The sequence below is a fragment of the Pyxicephalus adspersus genome, chromosome 2 (genome assembly GCF_032062135.1).
Source record: "Pyxicephalus adspersus chromosome 2, UCB_Pads_2.0, whole genome shotgun sequence".
NCBI lineage: Eukaryota > Metazoa > Chordata > Amphibia > Anura > Pyxicephalidae > Pyxicephalus > Pyxicephalus adspersus.
In genome coordinates, this window is record NC_092859.1 from 88,845,381 (window position 1) to 88,864,879 (window position 19,499).

At 36.2% G+C, this 19,499-nt stretch overlaps 1 protein-coding gene across 2 annotated transcripts in view; it reads left to right on the forward strand.

Annotated features, from left to right (window-relative positions):
• The window catches only part of NAV3 (neuron navigator 3), a 349,645-nt gene that overhangs the window by 18,523 nt on the left and 311,623 nt on the right, over positions 1-19,499 (forward strand). The gene's annotated exons all lie outside the window — the stretch shown is intronic.

Consider the following 19,499-nt stretch of genomic DNA (forward strand, 5'->3'; position numbering starts at 1 on the left):
ATTTGGCTTTCAGATCTTGTGGTCATGCTCTGGAGATTAATATTATTATTATTACACAGTATTTATATAGCACTGACATATTACACAGCGCTGTACACAGTCCATAGTCATGTCCAAAGCTGTCCCTCAAAGGGGCTTAAGATCTAATGTCCCCACCATAGTCATATGTCTTTATCACAGTCTAAGGTCAATTTTTGGGGGAATCCAAATAACCTAACTGCATGTTTTTGGAATGTGGGAGGAAACCAAAGTACCCAGAGGAAACCCATTCAAACACAGGGGGAAACCCCAAACACCATGCAGATAGTGTCCTGGATGAGGCCAAAGGGCTAGAGTGCTAACCACTGAGCCACTGTGCTGCCCATGATTCCTTTGTTTCCTGCTTGGAGTTAAGGTACTCTGTGCAAGGCAGCTCTGAAACATAAGCAAGTGGCCTCCATGATTCACGGTGGACATTTTAATGTAAATTTGTATGTAATAATGGTTAGTTTACTAATATAGCAACAAATGAAAATTGAATTTCAGGTAATGAATAGGAATTATTTACACTGGGCTATTCCACTTTAGAATAAAAGACATGTTTTGCAGCAACTGTCCTGGGCACCGAGACCCAATGACAGATAGCTAATGACTGTTGTTGTTTTCCTTTGGGGAGCAAACAACATCCCACCTTCACAAAGCGGCACTGTATATACCTTGTTTGTTTGTACTATCTCTTCAAACAATCATTAATTATGTTTTCAGTGATAATTACTGGGCTTCTGTACAAAGCTTTAAAATGGCCTCTTCTGTGAATTTTCTAAAAAAGGCTCTTCTCAGTTGTTGGGTTTCACCAGGCGTGATATAAGTAATGATTCAGGAACACTTGTGCTGACAATTGTCACAATTCTGTCCTGGCATCATTGCTGGCTTGCATTTTAGTGATCCATTTTAGTGTGTTGTGTTAAACAAATGCAACAGATCAAATAAACGCAAAGGACCTTTTCATTAGCAGTGCAATACACCACACCCATAGCATGTAGAAAAGTATCCCCACTGTCATGTATGTGTATTGGGGTGAATGGCACCACAATACACCATATATTATTACTACTTTTAGAAAATGATTTAAAAAAATCGGATTTTCTGGATCACCCAGGTTTTCCTGTGATAGTCTACCTTCCAGTTATGGAGAGCTTTAATAAATAAGACACATTATTATTTAATATTACACAGTATTTATATAGCGCCATCATAATATTCTGTACAAAGTCCATAATCAAAGTCCATAGTCATGACCCATTGTGTTCAATCACAATGCCTTACCATCTGCACTTTATACAAAGTAAAGTGTTTTTGAATTTAGCATATTCTTAATCCACATTCAAATCTAAATCTGGCATTTTCTGTATCTGAACCTTGTAATAAATTAAAGAATTTGGGATCTAAGTGGAGAATATTGCTGTTGTAATATAGTGACAAAGTGCGAAAATGAAACTGTGAACGTTCAGATTGTTATAATTAACACGTTTAAAAATAAAAGCGATGGCCTTTAAAATATCTTTGCAATTCACCCTAAATTGCTTTAGTGGTACATTTTTTTTAATTTTTTAAAAAAAATAAAGCAAATGTTAGGCTTGTTGGGGAAAATATGGTAGTTAGGAAATATTACCCCTATAAATTGTAACCCACTGAGCAAATTTTGTCTATCGAAGATACAAAGGAGTAATAAAAGTGTTTGTTTTATATGTATGAAACACAGAAATTTGGTTTAATGTTCTGGGGCCTACCAGTGTAATATAACACTGTTGGTAGCATAAAGCTACGTACACACTTCCAATTATTATAGTTGGTAAACGAACGACGAACGATCCTGCACGATATCTGCGAACGATCGTATAGCACCAATCCTGTACATACAGATAACGACACGATCGTTCGTAGATATTGTACACACAATAGATGCGATCGTTTGAACGATACAGGAAGTTACTTGCACCGCAGGAACGTTCGTTCATCACGCATGCTCAGACCATGGACGATCAATGAACGATCGTACACACGAACGATGGTCAACGATCGTCGTCCAATCCGATCCGCCGGTGCGGTCGTTCATTTCCAACGACTTTCCTCGTTCGTCGGCGTCGTTGGTTACTTTTTTTAGGAACGATTTTTGCCCAATCGATCGTTCGTCGTTCATTCGTCCATTTTGAACGATAAAAATTGGAAGTGTGTACGCAGCTTAATAGTTAATCGTTTTAAGGAATCTGTATTACAGTCTAGAATAGAGAATCAAGGATAAAAAGGAAAGAAAAGAATAGTTTATCCACATGTGGGACAGTTAGGAGCTATGTACTTGGGGGAGCCTTTTGTAAAATGCATGTGATTTTGTAATAAATACTTTAACTGGATTAATTTTTGATTTGTTTTTTGTTTTCTTTTTTTTTGTACATATCTAGTGTTTCTTCCATATGTGTCTTGACTTGAATTTTTTGTTAAATATTTCTTGTGTGTCCTGTGGTCCTTTTTTATTTAATTTCAACTTTCTAGTGAAAGTTACAATAATAAGTTTGCTTTTGTTACATTATTGTTGATTTGGTTGTTTTAAATCCGAAAAAACGATACCTTGCTGTATGTAAAATTTAAGCAGGTAATGTTTATAACGGAAGAATCTTATATTTTATTTTTTCACATTGACTAGTCAAGAGAAAAGAAAAGATGCTTGGAGCATGTGTAGCATGAATATACTGAATCATCTCTTTAAAGCCTTGCCTTATAAAAAAATAAGCAAGAATGTGGCAGTGATATCATTACCATTGCACAATGGAAGAACAGCGGTTTCCGTGGTTACTGAGGTAACTCATTGGTTTCAATATTATCAAGATGGATTGAAATGCATCCATTGTTCTACTACCTGCAGAAATCAATGTCTGGCCGTGCAGTAATGACACAGCTCAGCCGTGGCAGGAAATCTCTTTGCTCATACTGTACATGCTTCCACATATAAATTGAGCCTACTACATTACCCTCTTCCCTATAATTTTCACATATATCAGTAAGGCTTTTATAAGTGTCCTGGAGATGTGGAGTTTGCATGTTAACAAACACTCTATACATGTTTTACATTTATATTTGCAGTGTTTTTGAACCCTAACAAATGGTTGCGGCATCTATATGTAAACATGCATTATATATGGCATTCATCAATTTTATGATTTTTAGCATGTGGAAGAATTAACCCTCATTTTCTGATTTGTTAAAATAATTTGCTGTGAATTTCCATGTGCAAAAAAAATGTTTTTTTTAATTGCTATAGGGGGGAAACTGAAAATCAACAATATGTAATTTAGTTTTTAATAGACTGAATTAATTCACAAGCAAATGGTTCTGTCTGAAGAAATGCTGCATGAGTCTAAAGTCAGAATACTGACTGCTGTTTGCACCTATACCTCAGGACATTGTAGCATAACAGACATTCAAACTACACTCAATGTTGTGTCCAGCCCTGTGTGTGCACAATGCAGTATATATTAACCATACATTCATCTCTACATGTGCTCTAGGTTGTTTTGTATCTCGACACACAGACATTTTTGTCTATAGCAGCCTCAGAGGTGAAAAGAAATGTATCTTTAGCAGAAATATATTTATCTCACTATGAATTCCTAAAATCTGGTATACTTTAGGAACTATTTTTAGATACATGCTTCCTCTTATTTTTTCAAATTGGGTCATTCTGGCATAAAACTGGATCTGTTGTCCAGTCACTTTTTTTTCCATTCATCAAAAAAGTATGAATCTTTGGGTAAAACCTTGATAAACAGACCCCATAAAGTTACATTGTGATAATAATAAAGTGTGGTGAGGATATTATGTGTTTGAAAATGTTGGGATAGTCAGAACAGTGCTATTTTTAGTTTTCAGTGAGCAAGGCCATTGCCTGGCAAACCAGGTTAACAAGGGGGTACCAAAGTGCACTGTTAACGTTTTTTTTTTCTTCCCTCCCTGAGATGCATTTAGCCTATAAAATGCATTTTTCTATTTAGCCTAAATGGCGGTAGAGTATGGTATACCAGGAAGAAGAGCAGGGGGCAGAAAGAGAGAGAAAAGGATATTAGCAGGAGGGATAATGAAGCAGAGAAAGAAGTAAAACGAAAGAGGGGAGGTGTTTTAAATGTTGAGTGAAGTTCAGGAGAAAGGGGTAAGTGAAAGAAAGTGGGGAGGTTGGATAATTTCTGTAAACTGTATTGGTATCTAAACCAAATCAAAGTAATCCTTCTCCTGGGATGCAGGGGCTACATGTAAATTTTGTGAGTTGGCATGAATGTCTGCATGATCTCTTGGTCAGTTAATGAATGCCCATTTTTTTGTGCCTAGGATTAGATTAGATTTTTTAATAAACTAGAATAGATGTTTGCAACATTGTGATAATATATAACATAGAATTTATTTGTATATTGTAACTGATCATTGATTAGATTAATATTGAACAAATTCTAAACTATAGCTGGAGCCTTTGCATTTCCCTCCCCATGGCCTATGGGTTTGGTCATTTGGCAGGTACAATACCATATTTACTGGTGCAGGGTAATGGGGCCTACTGCCCTGAAAAATACTAAATATGCAGGAACACTCTGGCATAAGCTTATGTGGTGGTAATGAACAGATGGTCGCACAATGGGTCATGCTTTGCCATAGCTATACAAACTGTTGAAATATCTTAAAGCATTGTGATCTTGTGTTGGCAAGGATATTCAAATTTTTACCCTCTAAATTCAGTTTTATATTCTAAATCTAAAATGTACAGATTTTGATAAAAACCAACATAGTAACTTTTTAGTATTTACAGAATAACTAAAATCCACAAGCCAGTCTGTATTGTGATAATGCATTATTTCAATATAATTTGGTCCTTACTCTGGCTATACTGTAGCTAAATAAACTACATAGTTTGAAAATAACTTGGAACAAGCCTGAAACTTTGGAAAATCTATAAATATGTTAGTCATGGCCTGAAGTGTTTCAGAAATTTTTCTAATTTCTTATAAAGCAGTTCCTTTGTTTCTTCATTTGCACAACCCTCCCACATGTGTTACTGAAGCAGAAGCCACCTGTTCTTTGTGGCAAATTACCAAATTTGAGGTAGGAAGCCAAGCCTGACAAAATCCATTTGTTTCTATTGCTGTATTTTACACAGCAGATGAAAAGCGCTGATTTTTGCTTTCTGTAAACTCCCCACCAGGTAAAATAGGAATGCTCTATCACGGCAAGGCAGAAACGCATTAAAAGAGGCAGGACAGCCAACAGGAGGCCACTGTATGTGCACACAAATCAATGCTCGCTAGCTAGATGAAGATGTTTGGGTATGGTACTCTGTATAATATAAGATATATCTGTGTTTTTAAAATAGTATTGTAAACCATTGGAAAACTGCTCTGATGAGCTCAGTAAGAGTGCATAAGGTGCACTCCTAAATCTGGCTGCTGTGGTTTACAAAAAATTTAGATTAAGGTAAACAGAGTGAATTATCTGGTTTAGCTGCTAACTCTGACAACTGCAGTGTTTGCTGAACAGAGTTGTAACTCACTGATTAGTTTCTTTGTTGCCTGGAATTGCTTTTTCCCAAATCAGACTGTTTGCCTAAAGGAAGCATAAAGCAAGCGGATCGTGGCTAGTCAGCGTCGCTTTGCAGAAACGTTTTTTCTTCAAACGCATACATTAACATCTTTGCTTTGATCCCTAAGAACTGAAAATTGAAAAAATTCTACACAAGTAGTTTACTTTATTTTTATTTTTCGCTAGTGTCTAAAAATGTGCCCCTTTGTTCATCCATTGTTGACTGGACATTTTATGTCTTTGGATAGGCTGATGTTTAGCTCAAAAAACATATATTGCAGCTCTTGAAGCTATTATACTTGTGATAAAAGCCATAGCTACATTTTCTGATCACTTTATTGCGTACACTTGTTTAATTGCTTGTTAATGCAAATATCTATGCTTGAAATGTTGTAGGAAATTCCCAGGGGAAACATACTCTGAGACTGAGATTTGAACCTGGACCCTGTTGCTATAAGGCCACTGCTCCCCCCAACAGCACAACTGTAGGTGCGCCGGCTGTATACTCATTCTTGAGTGTATGCCTGTTGAGGGTTGAGTGGGATTTTCTGATACCGAGTGAGGTCTATGTGCAGGAGATTTACTGCCAGCTTCATGTATGGCTGCTAAGAATCCATGGCAGTCATTACAGGAGTTTGTCTTGTCTGCTGTGCTGCTTGTTTTAATCTGATTCACAAAGCAATAATGTTTATTACAACACCTGCTCTCCCACCTCTGACCTTCTTTTTCCCTTTCCCCTTTGGGGGTCTTGTCTTTTGAACTTTCTGTATTACGTACAAGGCTGACATACAGTTTATACTGCAATTATTTGTTATTTACTGCATTTATTTTTTCTGCAATTACTACTCTAAATCATGAGTTCATGTTTTAATCCAATCCAAATCATACTGTGTACCAAAAAGAGAATTACAACCAAAATGTCAGTAAAGCCATAATAATGTTAAATAATAATGGCTGAATAATACTACAACAACCTATCTCTTTTTATTATGTATAGATCTTATTTTGTTTTTGTTTCTATTTGTAAAGCAGTGAAGTGAAAAGCTAGCATACTGTTAAGGATAAAACATAAATAAATCCAATAATATTTTTATTCAGTGATAATGCCTACCTTGAGAAGCACTCAAAGAAGAAAAATGATTTATATTATTACATTTATTTTGGTTAAATCTAAAATAAGCTGCGTACGGGTAGAAGCACATTCTTTAAATGTCCTTACTGTAGCTATATGTCCATATTTGCCACTTAAGTTCTGATACTGCTTTGCTGTCATCCTAAACATAGTCTCCCAGCTGAAATCTCAGAACCCGCAAAGTGAAGTCCACTAGAATGATCTCTGGTCTCCTAAAAAAAAAATGGGGGTGGTGGGCTGTATCAGCTGCAAGCTGAAGCTGTAACAATCATTATTTGGATCAAGCAACCCAGGTTTCTGATCTAAAAAAATCTAATAATATTGCTTTGCAAATAAAGGCTCTTCTCATGAAAAAAAGCCCATACGTTAAATATAGCGGATGTCACATCCCTAGGAAATAAATCTGAATTGAGAATGAATCAAAGATGGGACTTTAAAGGCATCAGAATATATCAAACAAAATATTGTATGAAGCTTTCAAGTGTAAATACAATTCTCTGACCCCTCAAAAATGGAGCATCTTGGGTACAGATGCTTAAAGATACATGCTTATTATAATCTTTATAGAAATATTTTTAAAGTGTTGTTTGTTGTAAAATCTCCTAACACCCATGTCTCCGCAAAATTCTCAATGCTTTTCATAGTTAATTTGCTTCTTTAGGAGGAATAGAAACTAGTAGGAGCTCAATATTTGAAGATACGTAGATTCGAAATGTGCTGCCCTTAGTTTAGCACCAGCCAATTTGTAACCCTTCTCCACGATAATCTATTGTATCTGACCTTTCAGCCTGGGTGTTACTCTAGGGGGGCGGCTTGTGAAATTTTGTTAAGACATGGTTTTAGAGACTGTACAACAGATTATACTAAACTATTTGTTTAAAGATAATCATGGGGAAGTAAACTGTTAGCCAAAGATACTTGATTTTTTGAGGTGTACATGAATCATTACCTTTGAAAGCTTCATATGTTGAAGAGTTTTAACCTAATAAATATTCTAAATTTTTTTAAAAATTTTATTATTGTGTTTTAGTATATTCTGATGCCCTAAAAGTACCATCTATTGTACATTTTTAGTTCTTTGCAGTACAATTTGTTTTTGCTAGTAGTATTTCCCTCTGGAGATATTTTATAGAGCTAGAACGAAGGAGCTTTACTTCATTGGTTTAAGTCTGCTACATTTTCAGCAGTCTTTTATTTTTCTGGTATTGCTAACAAAGGGCTCATGATCTTCCATCACATTGTACTAAAATTTGCTGGATTGCCTTATATGAACTGTTATTAGCTGTTTTAGAAACAAAATAAGCAGCCCAAGGAGTCTTTATTGGTTTACTGACACAAATTGCTCATGTGTAATGGGCATTTTTAAATTCAGTTTAGATTGTATTAATTTTTATTTATTTAAGTTTTTATGTTAAGCTTAGTCTTTACTCTTTGACTCTTTTTAAAGTGAAAATGTACTTTTTCCTTTCTTCCTCAGCCTAACTGAGATAAACGTAGCCTAAATGATAAAACCTAAAAATGGTGATACTTAAAACACATTGAAGGCTGATCAATATCTCTAATAAAAAAATTAATAATTATCACCAAAAAAGACACAACAATTTTGTTCAACATTTAAAATGTACCGCCCATGGTGCTAAATGTGTGGATAAAGTGCATCTATAGCTCAACATTCTTTTATAGTTTTGGAAGAATTAGAACCCCCGTCAAGTTTTACAGCTATCTGAGAGAGAATTTTACATACCTGCTGTACAACCCTTTCCCCAAACAGAAAGAAAGGAACTCTAAAACTGCAAGGATTAGTAGGGGAATTCTGCAACCTGTCAGCTTTTTATTGTTGTCTTTCTAGTGTTGCAAATGAAGCAATTAGTTGTCTGGTAAAGCATTATGTAAATGCTCTATCACAAGAGCTCCATTCTATCCTAATTTTGTTAACCCACTGGAGCTCCCTAAGAATCTGTTATTTCCAGGTATGCTTCCCACTATGCAGATTTTGGAAAAAGAAATTCCAATGGGAAGACCAACAATACCAGCCTACTTCCTACCTGACGTGATTTAAAAAAATTCCATTGGAATAATGGGCAAAATACAGATTCACTTTTTCAAGGGGAAATATATATTTTTTCCAATATTTTGTAATTAGGCTTGGGAGTTCAAAAAGGAACATGTAATTTTGAGCCAGGCTCTCCAGGGATTTAGTTATTTTATTTATATTGTGTTATGAACACAGTCCAGAATAGCAGGATATCCAGCACATCATTGGTCAGAGGAGCGAATCCAGACCCTTTTTTCTTTATAGCCTGACATTCTATTTTTCCTAGGGCACCATTCTACCTTAATATGTCCCTTAAAACATTGATTTTATTTGTATTCCTAAAACCAGGCTTGCAATAAGGCTTGGCTGTTAATGCTTAACATCTGTCCTCCTTGTAATGGACAGAGCATATATAAAACAGGGTGGAGTGTGTCTCCTGTTGTGGAAGTCATCTGAAAGTGAGTATAAAGATTATACTGTTTTACTGGGTAAAATCAATGTATGGGTAAAAAATGTTAAAGGTCTATTTAGTTTTACTCAAATGGAAGAGCCTGCACAAGACCTAAATATTCTTGATATTGACTGGTGCAGTAAAACTGCCAATTGTGCAAAAATGTATGTTGCTTTCAGGACAGTTTACAGTTGATTTCTTAGTTAGTAAAACTATTTGCAATAACATTGGCACAGATTACCACAGTACCAGGGGATCTATGGCTGTGTCTGTACCACCCACCTCACATTCCTCTGCAGCCATCAGCAGCCCTGTTTGGGAATCCTGTCCGCTGGTCACTTCCTGGTCTGAGTCACGTGATCCAGCTGCCCCTTTACCCCAGAGAACCAGAATACTCCGCAGAAGCACTCCATCTTCTGGCAGAAGTGTGAACACACCTGAGCTGCCTCTGTTCCAGCACTCCCTCTGGTGGTGAGTTCTCTTATCTGCAGGTCATATGATTTCCATCTGCCTCATGACCTCCCCTTTAAAACGAAGTGACTGGCAATAGGAAGTTACCCAAACAAGGAGTTTCTTTAAGCTCTGTTCCGGGTTCCTGCTCTTCCCGCTTTTATGCCCCCCCCCCCCAGATTTAAGGACAACTCGTCACCACAAGTGTGTGTGTGTGTGTATGTATGTATGTATGTGTGTATAAAATATATATTTTAGATAAAACTGGAATGTAGTAAATACATTTTATGTAATTGTTTTTCCGTTTATGTTATTTCAGTTAACAGCATCCGTAGAAAACAAACTAAAAAACCTACACTTCTTGCTTTCCTATTTTATTTATAAGTAAAAAGCCTGAACAAAAGAAAGAATACAATAAGCTGCAAACAGGAAATCTGAATGGTGTAACTACAACACAGGTTGCACTTTATTAGATAAGCTGACATCAGTTTTCCCTGGTCTAGTTATTAGATTGCAAAAATATATCTGATTTAGATAAAAGCTGTGTGAGTGAGGCCTTAACAATCGAAATATTAAAATAAAACTTTTTTTACCTTTTTAAATTTTTAGACAATGGACAACTGTTCAAGACAAGTCAAACATCAGTAAGCAAAGAAAAAAAAAAAAATCTGGGTTCCTTTCTATTTATGTATTTTACTCTTTAGTTCGCCAGTCATATTTTGCTTTGCAATGAGCAGCCAGATGTAAGAGAACAGGCTACTAATGTGTTAATTTGTAATTTGCCCATGTGAGAGACAACAGAAGATTAAACAAACTAATTACCTTATTTCCTTTTTTAATAAAATTTAGACCTCCCTTTTGCTGTCATAATTATCAAGCATCTATTATTTCTTGCTGTATGCACAATTCTTGCATGCTGTTTGTGATTTATTAATAATATTGCTATATCTATTTATGGTGGTGATTCTTGATTTCTTTGCCCTAAGAAAGAAGAGCTATTGCAAACTGAACATTATAGGAAATACCCACATTCCAGCTTTAGTCAAGCAATAGGTGAAAAAAAGCATGATTGGTTGCTATCCGTAATGTTTTACCTTTTTCCTTTTACTTTGTGGTAAAAAGCACAATCATATCTAAGGTATTGAAAAATAATTAAAAATAACATGAAAATAACTTTATACAGTTCAATTCATGTTGCATGTATTAGAAGAATTTACAGAGAGGATAAGCGTCCTTCCAGAGCTGCTTTGCATGAGGCATGGGGACCTATCCAATATAGGAGTGTTTTTTTGCAGAGTGGAAGCTGTTCATTGGAATAAGGAGTTGAAAAGATCGGAAAGCTACACTGGAGGGACCAATTATAAACAAATCTTGAACCACAAATAATATAAATAAAAAATTGAAGAAATACAAATATTTCTGTATTTTATAGGATTTATATTCTCTTCCTTAGCATAATTGCAAATACCCTTCCCAATGCTCCTCGTCTTATTTATTGACCTAGTAGTATTGTTTGGGGATATTTGTGGGGTTTCATTTTGTAAAATTTTTTTGCAAGCCTTTCACAAAAGCTGGCCCTAGGATACTTTTTTGTATGTACAGTTCCATGGCGACTCTGAAATATATCTAATCTTTGGTAAATTGAGAGTCTGCAAGGTATTTTTTACATAAATTTCAGATCCAGTGGAGGTCATATGAAGCCATCTAACACAAAAGGGTAACTTATAAAGCCATTTGGTTATAGGAGCCTTATCTGCGTTTGGCCTTTGAAGACTAGGAGCCGGTACAATAATATGTAATAATTGAAACATTATTTTTTTTTCCATTTTGGAAATAAGAGGTAAAAGTAATAATAAACTGAAAAATTCTGCTGTTGCTTACTAGCTAATTGAGGATAAAATCAATATTTCTGGATAAGCTAATGGATGAATTATGGGGAGCAAACTGCTGGTGCATGAAATATTCCTGCTTATATCTGGAATGGTGCCATTTGATTTGGTTTGGCATTTATTCATCCTTTAAGTAACACAAAAATCATTGGTTAATATTATAAGTTTAGCCTGCTATTTAAAAATAAACTTTACTAAACTGTATTGGAGAATCCTTTGTGGTCTAAGCTTTTTTTGTTATATCACAGTCTTAACCATAACCTCACTTCTCCAAGGTCTTTGCATTGCAGATTACCAAGGAAACTCCTTGAAACAGCAAGTATTTGATCTATTCAGGTGCAGTATGAGGATCCTTGGCAATGAGAATGCTTTTATGAAACCCTCTGATGTGCTCTAATTGACTATTTTGCTGAACACCTGGAAAAGGTTGCATGTGATTGCTGACAATGGTTGTGTGGTCTGAAGCATAGATTTCAAAGGATTCTGACTGCAACTTTCATTTTATGTAAATGCTCGGCATGTTATTTACTCTTTATTTTGCATATTGTACTAGATGCTGTAACCAGAAATAATGTTTTCAAATGAAGCAACTTATGTAGTGGGGAAAACCAAACTGTCTTAAGAAGCCAGGCATTCTGTCTATAAATCTGGACATTTACAACAATTTTAAAACATTACTGCATGTTGATTACATTATTCAGGTAAAGCTTATCTCCTTTACATGGGAAAACTAAAACAATAAAAAACATTGAAACGTATAGATTCCATTTTTACTGTTGTGGCACTGGTTTAAATTATGGCAGGCCAGAACTATCACTTGTCCAGGTGAAATGGTTATAGGTAAATATACCATTTCTTTTTTTTTTTTTTTTTGTTTGCTTTAAGATTATAAATATATTTGAACCTTTTTTACTACCTTAGCAAAACTTTAAAGATGGTGCTAATCCAACATCCCTCCAAATGTATGGGGTCGCTCCCCTAAACATTGTATGCAAGTTAAAAAGAAAGACAGAAGATAGCTGGGGTTTTTTTGTGCGGCAATAATATTATAAAGAACAAATTGTAAATACAAACTTAGAATATGATGTGTAACAGTATTTCATTTGGTCTTTCCCAAATTCCCAGGCATATCCATAACAAAATAGAAAAAAATGTCTTGTATCCCGACCCATTTTGCCTTCTGGCTTCCTCAGGGGCATTGGTGGAGAACGTTTGTTCGAAGGTTGGAATAAGTTGAGACCATCCTGTAAGGGATGTCACAGAGGTGAGTATATGTATGATTTCACAGCGTAGTATCTGCGAGGAGATACCCAGCAGTTCAGTTCCTCTGACTGACAAACTCTGCATGGGATAGGACCTTCTTCTTCTGCTCCTACCAGATACTTGCTGTGAAATCATACAAATACTCACATCTGTGACATCCCTTACAGGATGGTTTCAACTTATTCCAACCTTCGAACAAACATTCCCCTGAGGAAGCTGATAGTCAAAGCGTGTCAGGATACAAGACGTTTTTCTCTATTTTATTATGGATATCACTCTCTAGAACAGGGATGTCCAAACTTTTTGCAGAGGGCCAGATTTGGTGAGGTAGAAAAAGGGTGGATGGCCGACCACTAACCGGGGTCAGTGTGGGTGTTGTCTGTTCAGGTCCTGCACAGCAGACGCCCACCAGGGTCACGTGATGGATTTCTTATGCACGGAGTCCAGTGTCCGAGCGTTCTTGGAATATAGTAGACGGGTCCCACACAGCACACGCCTACTACATTGACGTAGGGGATTCTTTGTGATGACAGAGGCTGCGGGCCGGTGGAAATCTGAGCATGTGCTGCAATTTGGACATGCCTGGTTTAGAGTATCAGTCAATCTTCCCATGCTTATTTTTATGAGAAAAACTAAATGAAATACTGTTATAATGTTACACACCATAATCTAAGTTTTTATTCAGAATTTGTTCTTTATAATATATTGCGGCACAAAAAACCTTAGCTATCTTCTGTTTTTCTTTTTAACTTTTTTTACTAGCAGTCACTTTTCAGATTGAACATTCAATTTAATGCGTGACATGTACATATGTTTTGCCAATAATTTAAATTACAAAATGACTTTGCCGCTTGCCAGTGCTTTACAGAATTTTTGTGATTGAGATTGTGTACAGTACTTGTAGGATATCAGCGTTTTGCCTTTTGGGTGTCCTTGCATAATTGCAAGCATTAGAAGTCATTGATAAAATAGTAATCGTCAGCATACAACAATGTCATTGTTCAGTCATTATTATGGACAACCTGTAGTTCTGTGTTTTTCATTTATTTATTGTTTCATGATTGATTCTAAATAAACTGATGCTGTAAATTTATTTTGCTGGCTTATTGGCGTGGATCTTGGATCAATTGAGGCAAAAATATATAGTCTATTGCCTCCCCTCCGAATAGTAGGAGAGGATTTCTGTTTAATATGCTTGTTCATTTTGAAATGCAATTGTAAAGCATCGGTGGAGAGCCAGAGCTTTATGTTCTAGACACACTTTGGTTGCCATAACAACGGGTGCTTTTTTTTTCCCCCTCTCATTGACACTCCTGTCTCCGCCATGTGATATACAGCAGTCATTCTGGAAAGCTAAAAATATATTCCCTTGTTTAACCTGTAAATTGATACTTAATTCTGCTTAAAATGAAAAAGGATCACACATCTGATTAGCTATTCTGTAGCTGGAAATATTTTTGTGCTTCTTACTCCTCTCTGCTTAGTTATTTCATGTAGGAGGATTTTAATTTAAGATTTTCTAGATTACATTTAGAAAGCATTGATTGCCATTGTACTGTGATGTAACTTGAGCTTTCCTTATTCTTGTATATCATTAAGGTAGAGAATGCATACTGAAATGCACATAAACACGTCCATGCATAAAGTTCCTGCTGCAGACAGTCCTTGTTTGTGCTATGTGATCTACATCCCATTAGTCCGCTTCATTAGAATGGCTGGAAAGTCTTTACATGGTTTATAGAGCTTGCACCTGAGAGCTTGGATCTGTCGCTGATAAGGGCATAGGCTGATCTTTTACTTGTTTTCCCAATTAACAAACCATGGCGTTATTAGGCTTGGCATTCTAAATCATTTCGTACTATACCTGGCCCACTGAAGGTCTAACATTGACATGTAAAAAGCATGAAGCGTCAGAACAGGGAAGAAAGGTGATTTTATGAGACATGGTCTGAGCATTTTGGAAATAGCTGATCTTCTGTGATTTTTATTGAGAACCAAAGGATGGCCTTAAAAAAGGGAAATATCCAGTGAGTGTCAGTGGGGCTACAGCAGCAGAGGACCTCACGATGTGCCAGCTCAGAACAGAGATTAGCTCACCAAAGTTGGACAACAGAAAATTGGAAAACTTTGCCAGGTCTGATGACTCTCAATTTCTGCTGATGTTCAGACGGTAGGTTTATGTTCTGGTTGGGGGTGTTGTAATGATGTGGGGATGTTTTCTTCACACTCTATGGACCCTATTGTACCAATTGACAATTGATTAAATGCCACAGCCTACTTCAGTATTATTCATGACCATGTCCATCCCTTTATGACTGCAATGTGTCCATCTTTTAATAGCGGTTTCCAGCAGGACAACATGCCATGACACAAAGCTCAGATCATCTCAAATTAGTTACTTGAACATATGACAATGAGTTTGCTATACTCAAATAGCTCCTATGCGTGCCCTCTCTCTGAATGACAAAGTCTCTTTACATTTTTTAACAATTAGGATATATACACGGGCAGATGTTTGTTTCTCAAGACAAACAATCTTGATCACCACGGGTAAAAATGTAATGCCTGTACAATGGTCCCCCGACATTGTTCATTGATCTCTTATGCCAGATAGATAACTACTGAGCTGAAATGATAGCTGTACTTTACTATAGAGGACAACACAGTGAGGGGACTTCTGCTTATCCTCCTTCATCGACTCTGTCTATCCAACTGCTCTCTCTCAATAGCGCTAATTTATTCTAGTGTTGCTGGAAATGATTAGGAAAAATCGAATCCAGCAGCATTAATCCAATGTGTGTACATAACCTTAAAGAGCCTCTATAAATTACTTTTTCATTTGAAAAACCTTTCTACAAATGGCAATTGGTCATTCTGTTATAGAAATAATAACAAAGCGAAAAACAATTGTTTTTCTAGTTTGACAACCCCATCTGATATAAAAGATGTCAACAAGCAGGTATCAAAACTATAACTAGGACTGCTGTAGAGTTACTTTCCCAAACAGTTATAAATACTACTTTCCCAATACAGTGTGTGTGTGTGTGTGTGTGTGTGTGTGTGTGTGTGTGTGTGTATTGTATTAAAGCTAAACTTCCACCTTGCCTTCAGTATTGCACAGTGGTGCAGACTCCTCTCCTGTACTGAATTGACTTTCTCTGACTTCATACAATTTGCTTCTCACAATGTGCATTAAAAGCTGCAGAATGTAGATCGAGCAAGCTCATTTCCCAGCCAGAGGATGACCAGCATTATCTAGCCCAGGGGTGTGAAACTCCCTGCAAAACTGGCCTGCAACGTCCTTTTTTTTGGTCCCCAAAGGAATCCTAAATATAAATTGCAGCTGGTCGCCTCTGCATTGAAAAAGTGCCGCATTTACATTTCCCAGCATCACGCATCTATAGACCAGTGGCCTCTCTGCCTTTGCGTGGCCCCGCATTGGGCTGTTTTATAGAGGCAGGGAATTGTAGTAGCGGTGCTAATTTAGTGAAGAGTAAGTTCGAGCCACTCAAGTTTTTAATATTGGCCCACTGTATATTTGAGTTTGACACCCCTGATCTAGCCCTTTCCTTTCCAATCTTATTGTCCCTGAGCAGCCCCTATGACTTTGATTTTAATTTTTTGAACCATAAAGGCTGAGCATCACTTAAGAGCACCCTGCCAACCCCTCCCGCCTACCACGATCATGTAAAGAGAAGAGAAGTCATATGATGATGTCATTGGGTCTAAAAATAGGTATGTAACTAAAACCAAAAAAGCTTGATTTATTTAATTAGCATGTTGCTGAGAGGGGAAATGAGACACAAGGGGAGGCAAAAAATAAGCAGATTAGACTTCAGCTTTAACCTCTATGGAAAAGCATATCAACTTGTGTAGAAAAGAACAATGCTGTGAAATCTTGTATAGTATTCTTACATGCATTATCCTCCATGTTAAACCATAGGATTTAAAAGGCAAACCCACTTATCTAGTATTCATAGGGGATTTGCTAATACAGAAATTAAGGCACTGTATGCTGTGTTTGATAAGAGCAAATGCTTCCAGCCAGATGCCCTTCTTCTACTTTGCTGTAGTTGAACATTTTCGCTTCTTATCCCATTGAAGTGCAAACAAATGTTTTAGTTAAGATGGAAAGTAAAATAAAATATTGTGTAAAGGGTCATAGTTGGTTGTGTTATAACAGGAATCTGATATAAAATGTTCCTTTAAGAGCCTGTTTGTGTAGTATATAATCCTTTTTATATGAAAATGATCTAATTTTATCTAATTAATATTCTAATATTTTCATGCTCAGTATGGGGATCTGTTTATCAGTGTTTTCACACAACTTTCGCCCAGGAATCACATATTCTTTCCCCAAGATTCATTTTGAAATTATGGGAATTTTTGCATAAAACCATTGATAAATAGACCCATTTATAATATTTTGTTTTCACAATACAATTTTATTATACCATTTGTTGTAATGTATTTCCTAAAGTAGAAAATACTTCTTGGCACTTTTTGCCTGGCTTGCTCCGTGTCATGCAACTTTCATATCATGTAAGAGTACACAAAGCAAGCATACTCCTACCTCCCAGTTAGCTTTAAATATTGAAACGTATCAGGAACTTGGTGTCGCAGGTAACAATTGCTGTATTAGTGCCAGAAAATAGGCAGTAGATGTTCTCCAGAAATAGAAATCCATCTATTTTGTACAAGCACCTCCTACCTGCTATATATAACACATACATGTACAGAAAAATGCTAGGATTGTACTTAAACCTTACAATCCAATTCACAGGGCATGACATCCCCATCATTCTGTGTTGAGTGTTTTGGAAAAATAAAGAAAATCTGGCCCTGAATGGGAACATGACCTAAAACAGCGGGTATAAAATATCGAGTGTATCCACTGAGTTAGAAGCTGCAGACAGATTTATTGAACGAGGACAATTCGAAAACCTAGGACCCATTCATGCTTATGGGTTATGGTAACATGCACCACCAGACATTGTGGTCCAGTGTGTTGCTAAAAAGTCAAAGCAGCAGTGATGCCTTTTAGAATGTTTGGGGATGCTTGGTATAAATTCCAGCCCATAAAATGCAAATGGTGATTTACTTGTTGACGCAGCATATTGCACATGGAATTCATAAGTGCTTTAATTCACTTGGGAGTAATATTAACATTCATTCAAAGGGGGAGATGCTGATGTGCCCGGAGGGAATAATTTACTACTGCAGAATTGAATTTCCATCTGCAAGCACAGTTATTTACATATTTGACTGTGATTTCATGAGGAAGAATGGTGTTTTCAAAGGGTGTAACAGCAGAAAAGACAAAACTGATAAAACAAAATGTTAAAGATTTTATTGTTCCTGAATCTTTTTTTCCATATGGTTTAGTACATAATGAAAGTCATCAACCACATCAAATTATCAGGTTAGTAAATTTCTGTGTGCATGTATTTATTACACACATAAAATATATTCATTTTTGAGACAGATATTTATTTTTTTAGTTGAGTTGTCATATAATAAAATACATTACAAGTTTACAAAGATGGCTAATTTTAGTAGTGGGACACATAATTGTTTTTAGTTTTGGATGAAGTGATAGAGGGTAATTATGTCAGATTTGTATGATTGTCTTGGGCCTGTTGCAGAAACTTTTCCTAGCTACCTGTCTATTTGATATGTATCCATACAGGTGTGGAATGGGGCACAGCAGTAGATTTTTTTCCATTACAGAACGGTAAGTAGTAAAGAAAGATAATGTCATAATGGATAATGTCTTTCTTAATTTTACATTTCTGCCCTTGTGTTTTGGTCTAGGTGGGTCAGGTTGGCAATTGTTCTCCTTGTGCCAGTAATTTACAAATTACTGATGCCGGAGACAGCCAGGCAACCGTTTTTTTTCAGAAGGTATGCAATATCAATGCATGTAAACAAAAAAATATTCCTAGAGTTATTTTAGTGAAGTCCTTTTGACTTTGAGTTACTTTAAATGTATTTCTCACATGGAGTTAGCTACACAGTGATGGGTTTTCCTTCATATCTACTTGTACTCTGTATACCCTATGCTCTTTATATTACTGCTTTAAGTGACAGACTGTGTTGATAATGAGGATGCAGGCTTCACTGCAATTGATTCACGCCATTGATGTCTTTTGAGACCACAGTATGCACTAGCTCATTAATCTATCACTGGTGCCTCCTTGCAAGGCTTCAAAAAGTCATCCCTTTTGTTTAGCCTGTCGATGTGCAGATATGTGCTATCAATTACCGCTCTTGTGATACTCGGCCTGCCTGGCAACTCTCACTGCATATAGTCTTGGAGATCTCAGATCAACAAGGTGGCAGATGTAGAGCATCACTGCTTGTGATTGAATTAATAACGAGTAGTATGTACTGAGGGAATGCTGAAACTGATATAAAGATGAAACTGAAATGATACAAAATTATATTAAGGTCTTGTGTTGTCTTCTACATATGCAATTAAAAATATTGGACTTTTGGTATATAATTGTACACTATACTTAACTAGTAGTAGTCATTTGCATTCAAATGGACCTATTATTGTAATATTAAACACCTTTTACAGCTTTCCAAGCCACTTTATCAGTTCTACCAGTGTAGGAAAATACCCCAGCATTTACAATATTTATCCACACTGTATCTTATTAGGGTATAAAAAGGAAAAAA